The 7,068-nt window shown below is 41.7% G+C and overlaps 1 protein-coding gene across 6 annotated transcripts in view; it reads right to left on the minus strand.

Moving 5' to 3' along the window:
- The window catches only part of Kirrel3 (kirre like nephrin family adhesion molecule 3), a 557,396-nt gene that overhangs the window by 518,189 nt on the left and 32,139 nt on the right, over positions 1-7,068 (minus strand). The gene's annotated exons all lie outside the window — the stretch shown is intronic.

Consider the following 7,068-nt stretch of genomic DNA (forward strand, 5'->3'; position numbering starts at 1 on the left):
TTTACATACATTTATTCTAGAAATCTGTTTATCTGTGCAACATTTCTGAGCAAAATGCTTTGTGATGAACCATTCTTTCTACTTGAATCTATCTGGAAAGCAATTAAATTCAAACCCCAAAGACAAAGCGTGATGAACACAGCAGCCATGTTATTGATCTGGCATTTCACAGCCAACCTTCTCCCTTCTGGATATCAGCTTCTCCATACACCCCCAAAGGCAGACACCTCCCACTCTCATGGAACACATTTCTCATGTCTTCAACCAACGCAAATTCTCTGATGATTCCCTGAAGACTACAAATGATGCACTACTGATAACACGTGTGAAGGGGGTTAGAAAAATTGTCCCTGGAGCAAGTGACCTTCAGTATGGAGGTCAGGCTATGATTCCAATGCTAAGTATGTACAGATGTGCCATCTCCCAGTCTGCACTTGTGCCTAATGGAAATGGCATGTGTCTGAGGATTTGAGTGAGGAAAGATACAGGAGAGATAAGGAAGTCACTCAACTGTGTTCATATTTGATTGAATATTCCCTCAGGGCAAGTACTCTGTCTATTGGTTCTTTTGCCTTCTCAACCCCTAGCAAGTGGTGGGTGATTATGGGATGGGGGGCGGGGAATGAACACACATCATTTGTGCAAAGGGATGGCACACTAGTTTCTTAACAAATAGTCAATAATTAACAGATAACTCCTGAAAAACTAAATCTTCACCTCTCAAGCATAGAACCCATCTGGCTGATAAGATGATTCAAGGCACATTCTTGGTTTGGAGTGAAAGCTACATGGTTGGCTTTGTCACTGAAACTTATTATCAATCACAGTTAGCATGGCCAGATTTGGGTCAAATGTCCAATATCTATGGACATGGACTAGAAAGTATGTGGGCAACATTCCCTTCTCCCAAACAGATATTTTTCAGTTCTTTAGTGAATGTAATTGTCCAGATTGACAGATTCTATTAAGAGTTGGCATGGTATGTACTTTATTCTGTGTTGGGTAGATCCTTTTAGAAAGCCCCTACCTGCATGAGAACATATGATAAGGAATTCTCCTAGAAGCACTGTGATAATCTCACCTCAGCATTTCTACACAAATGCCTAGCAATGCACCCAGCAACTTCACCCCTGAAGGCATGCCAACAGCTGTGTTATAAACTCCTGCAAATAAGGATTTATTAGAACAAAGTCAAGTGACAGACGCAAAACTGAGGCTGCACAGATGAAGAAGACTCTGATCTTGTGTAGAGATGTTGACTTTTCATCAAGGTCAACACTGAGATTTATTGACCCAAGAGGTAAATATTGATGGAGGCTCAGGAGGTCAATATTTGCCCCAAGACAAATAAATCTTCCCAGTGACCCCCTGAACTGAAATCTATGTATATAGTAGACTCAGTTCCAAAATGAATTAGCTGCGACATGGATTAAGATACCATTTCGTTATGTTGTCTAGGGCATTGGAAAGCAATATTAATATAAACACTTCATGTTCCAAGTACTTTCCAAACATTCATTAAAGTGCACCCACTCTCTGCCAGATGTATAAAAGTGTGTCCTCCCAACTCAACAGATGGGTCATGAAAGCTAAGAAAAGGTTAAGTAATTTTACGTAGGCCACAGAAAAAAGCAGCACAAAGACAGAAACATGAATTTGGAATAAGGGTGAGTTGAGAGCTCTGGGGAGCTAACAAAGATCACAGGACAGTGCCTTAATTAAGGTTCCTGGTAAAATTATAGTCCCACTTGATTGAATTACTTTGATTTAGCTCATGTATCTCTCACTATTGACAAACCTGCATGGACTAGTCAATTGTGTTGCTTATTTACAGGGATGATTTGGGGGTATTCACACAAAAGTTTTACCTTTGAATCCTGTTACCAAACTCTTAAGAAGTGAATACATTAGTGGTCACCAGGAGGGAACAAGTTAGTTATTCTGCTTATACAATAGTTTGGCTTCAGATTCCAATCTCAGGAATCCCCTGGCTTTCACAGTGGGTACCTAGGATACTGATACAGAGGAACACCATAAAGTCCTAACATATAAGTAATTCCCATTTGACTGCATGAATCCAATTATATTTTCTTTTGTATTATCTCAAAACTGAATTTTAAGTATTATAAAATTTTGGTTATCTTTGCTAATGGAGAGGATAGAGCCATGGATAATCAAAACATCAGCCAACTCAATGATCTTATTTCTTTCTGACTTTGGAATACATTATTTTCCCATGTATCATGCTGGCCTCATTATGTTTTTCTCTACATATTTAACATTAGGAAATAACGAGCAATTCCAAAAGAACCAGCAAATGAGAGTCAGGGAGAGAAAGAGGCGACAGAATTTAATGCATGCTGGGCAACAAGGCAGGACCCTTGATGGGCGCTCTATGAAATCCACAGACAGGCACTAGAGTGGACAGGGCTCAACTTTAACAATTTTAAATTTTCAAAGTTATTTCAATCTACTTTAAATCTGATGGAGGGAAGGAGAAGCATCTTAATAACACGACGGTTCAGTTCACTTACAAAGGAAACAATTTGACTTGAAGAGAGATAAATGCAGAGCAGTGGATGCCAGGATCTGAGAAAAAGAATTTAGGAGTGCTGACCCCAAGCTGCCTAGGTACCATCTTGCTTTATCTTGTGGTAGGATTTTGGAATTGCGGTTGTTGCCCAGGGAAGTAAGTGATGCCAATACGACTTGATACAGTTATGCAGGGTAATTTGACTGACAATATGATACAGACAAATGAAAGTGTTTACAGGATTTAATATTTAATCACGTCAAATGAAAAAGTCAGCAAAAGCAGGCTGGAGATGAAAAGATCTGTATCAAGTCAGGATTTCTGCCGATTGTCACAGTAGCAGGCGTCTCCTGGGGACTTGAATAAGCGAGGCGCTGTTCTGCAGAAATTGTTATCTTGGGTGTATTGATTGTGTGTGTACCACTCAAGCTGTCAGCTTCTCCCTCCTGTCTTTATTTTATTTTTTATTTTCGACATCATGGCATCCTCCTAAACCTTCATATAACACTTGGCCTTCACACTTTAGGCCACAGGAGGAGGAGACCCCAGGGGTGTGCCGACAGGCAGCTCTGCCTGCGAGTGGCAGCACAGCAATGATTCTCCAGGGCACACACATGGGCTGGTTCCCCACATGCCAGGGTGCTTTGAGTCTTAGAGGAAGCCCACAGTCACTTCTCTTTATTCATTTTGCTGAGATACTGACAAACTTGCTCTGTGGCAAGTTACTCAGCTGATATGTGCCTCATTTTTCTCATCTGTAAAATGGGAATAACACCTACCTTACAATAAGCCTAATAAAACCAGCACACCTTCTGGTCCAGAGTTGACCTTGATGGGGACAGCTGCTGTTATTAATGAAGGCCATGCACAGAAATCCAGGGATTAATTAAGGTTAGGCTCTAGAATACAGAGTCACTGGCCTTGCACCCACTATCCCAGAAATCTTGGGATGGAAGGCCCTTGAGAGTTTATGTCATCCATCCACATGCCTTCCCTTGAAGACCCCAGATAGTTAACCATCTCTTTACTCTTCTTTAAGTTTTATTTTTAGTTCAAAAAATACTTGTATATATTTATGAGGTGTAATATAATATGTCACTACAACTAAAAGGTTAGAACATATTATAAAGCTTTCTCTGACCTGGAGTTCAGACTTTACACACTCAGCAGCAGTGTGAGTAGATGAGGTCCCTTCAATGCCTGGGGCCTGGAGCCCTCCTCCTGGGCTCTCTCTTGTGCATGTAAAACTATTCCTTCTCTATTAGCCTTTCCTTAGCAATTTTCCTTTCCTTGGTGCTCTTTCATCATGCCTCCCAAATTTCTGAAAGGGCAAGTTCTACTTGCCCCTCAAACCTTAAAGGGCAAGAGGGCGCTGTGCAAACAAGGTCAAAGTCAACAGACTGCTTCCCATGGGGGAGTGGCTTACCATGAGTTAGAACTACTCTCTGACCACCAACCTACAACCTTTCACTTCAGGAACCATCTTGCAATAATCACCACCATGATAAAACCTAACCTTTCTAATGCCCGTTCCTGCACTTGAAAACCTTCCTCATCACGTTTGATCTTTGCAGCAACCCTGTGAAATACCATGGTTGCACTTTTACATCCATCCCAGCAATGTGGAGGCAGGCATAGAGAAAGACCAGGATTCGTCTGTGATCACGAATTTCGAGTGAAGAAATGTCCACTTAAACCCAAGTCTTCAGAGGCCAAGCCTTGAGCTCTTTTGCGCATATTACACAGTGAATGAAAACGACAGTGCTTTTCACCTGGAGGCAATTTAGCCCCATGTCCTGTCAGGGGACATTTTTGTTAGTCACAACATTTTTGTTAGTTACAATGGGGAGGGGGTATTTGCTACCGGCATCCAGTGGGTAGAGGCCAAAGATGCTGCTAAAATCCTACCGTGGACAAGACAGCCCTTCATGACAAAGAATTGTCCTGCCCAAAATATCCATAGTGCTAAGGGTGAGAAAACCTGTGTTAAAACTATCAAAAGGGGAGCAAGAAGAGACTACAGCCACCTGACTGTCATCCCCATCTGTTTTCTTGTCTATCTTACTGGCCAACCTGATTCCCTCCATAGAAACTTTGCAGGCATTTTCAAAGGACTTTGGGATAGTCTGAAGAAAGTTAATAGCTAAATGTAGAGTGGCTGGATTTTTATAAAGCTGCTGGTAAAGTTATTTTCATTTTGCTTTTTAAATTAGTTTGGGAGTTGGTGTTCTTCTTTCCATAATTACAAGCTGACAAACATGCTTCTGTATTTTTTTTTAATTAACAGATATTTGTATTCAAGTTCTCCAAATTACATACCGCAGCTTGCGCATTACAAGGACAGCTGCCGTGCTCCAGATGTGGGCAATAACCAGAACATGGTAATGGCAAATGCAAAGGAGAGAAAGGGGAAAGAAGAAGAAGGAAAAGTTAACATATCTGGATGGAGAATAGCAATTTTAGTCAATGTGTTTGGATTTCTTTTTTTCCTTTTTTTTTTTTTTTAATGGAGATGAATACCTTGGATTCTCCCAAATTTTCAGCTCAGTTTGAACATTTGAGATGAAGCCGTCTGGGTCATTCATCGCTGCCATCAAAAGCTCACCAGCGCCTTGTAAAAGCAGATTACAGATGAAATGGGGCACATATAAATGTTAACAGTGTGCCAGAGAAACTATTCAAATTGCTCCTGTTTACAAGCACCCTATTAAATGTGCAAAGCTCCTCCTGAAGAATGCTGCTCTAAGATGGGTAAACAGCACTATTTATTTATTTGGACCATTTATAAGACTGCACCCCTTTTGTCACTTATTCCAGCAATGGGCTCTCTGAGGAGCCCTCAAATCAGGACTTGTACACAACAGGGACTTTGCAGTGGAAATGGGGCAGGGGTGAAAGATGAAAGTTTCAGTCCCAGATCTGCTGTCAGGTTTCCTGTGTGACTCTAGGAAAGGGACTACACCTCTCTGAGTCACAATTCACCTGTAAAGAGTACACAATCTCTAATTCCCCTTCAGCTCTTACAGGTTATGCTTAGAGGTGTTTCTGACATTCTCTTCAGATATAGAAATCCTGCTTACTCTTGAATAGGTCTCAGAAGGGAGAAGTAGGTCAGGCTGTGGTGTCGGTGGTCCCCATATCAGAGAACCAGGCTTACTACATAAGTCATTTTCTACTCAGACAGAAGAGGTTTGCTTAGGTGCCAACTGAGCCCCTTCTACACCGAGAGGCAAAGACTAGATCAAAAGGGTCTGAGGTATCATTGTGGTAAAGGTATGTTTCACACATGTACCCAACACTTACTGAGGGCCTCCTATGACCACAGGGAATGAAGAGAGAAGACAGATTTTTGTTGTTTAGGGGTACGTATCTTCCAGGGAGAAGTGGCTGTCTACTGGGGACAATGGGCGATTCTGTGCACATACCAAGGGAGAGGTAAACACCAGGTGTTGTGGGAATGCCAAGAGAGGGAAAGGAGGCTGATGGGGAGGTGGCAGCCAGGCAGAGTCTGGAAGAATGAGCAGGTGTGGCTGGGGAAAGAGGGAGTGAGAAGGTCCTGTCAGGGTGGGAGGCTGTGGGCAGAGGATGAGGGGGCCATGTGTGCTCAGGGCAGGTTGAGCAAAAGCAGAACACAAGACATGTGAACTTTCTACCCAAGTGATCCAAGGGAGGAAAGACCTTTAAGTAGTAAAAGAGGCTCCATGAATTGTGATGGAAGCCATGATGCTCTTTCATGCACAGACGGCACAAGGCTAATTTGAGTAACTTAGCTGTAGGATCTGTGGTCTCTGTTGATGGCTCGCTTCTGAGGATCTCCTAAAGCTGAAGATGGGTGCCTTCCAGAATTATCTTGTTGGGTGGAGAAAAGAGAGAGAAGTAAAATCTTTCAGTAATTTCTTCTCTTCTACTTTCTTCTCTATACTGTGCAAATACTAAAGAAAGTTTCATGTTAATGCGATTAATGTAAGACTCTACCTGAGTTAAGACAACATAATACAAATGAAAACTTGGATGAAATTAGCCTTTTACTTGCGTCACAGAACAGCCAAGCTGCCCTCAGGGTGGCAGTTGACACTGCCGCCTAGAGGTGGAATCAGGAAAAGCAGTCTCTCCACTGCCCCCTTTTAGGAGGTATTACCCATTTGCAAAATTATTTTGGCTCCTGGTTTTTCTCTATTCAACATCTTAGTCAATTTCACTGAAAACACACTGTTTTCTATGATTGTGCCCATTTCCTTTGACTCTCTTTTTATTTTTATTAATTGAGTTTTCTCCAATTCTCTCACATTGTCTTTATTAAATAGTACTCTAACGACCACAGATAGCTAAGTATGAAACTAAGTAATATAGCTATAATAAGTAAACAGAAAACCATAGACTAAAGAAAAATCAGACATAAAGCAACCAGCACCAGCAATCTTTAAACCCCTAAAAGTTGCCAGGTTTGGTGGCACACACCTATAATTCCAGCAACTCAGGAGGCTGAGGCAGGAGGAACAGGCCCGAATTTGCAAATTAGCAATATCCTGTCTCAA

The sequence above is a fragment of the Marmota marmota genome, unplaced genomic scaffold (assembly GCF_001458135.2).
Source record: "Marmota marmota marmota unplaced genomic scaffold, marMar, whole genome shotgun sequence".
Taxonomy (NCBI): Eukaryota; Metazoa; Chordata; class Mammalia; order Rodentia; family Sciuridae; genus Marmota; species Marmota marmota.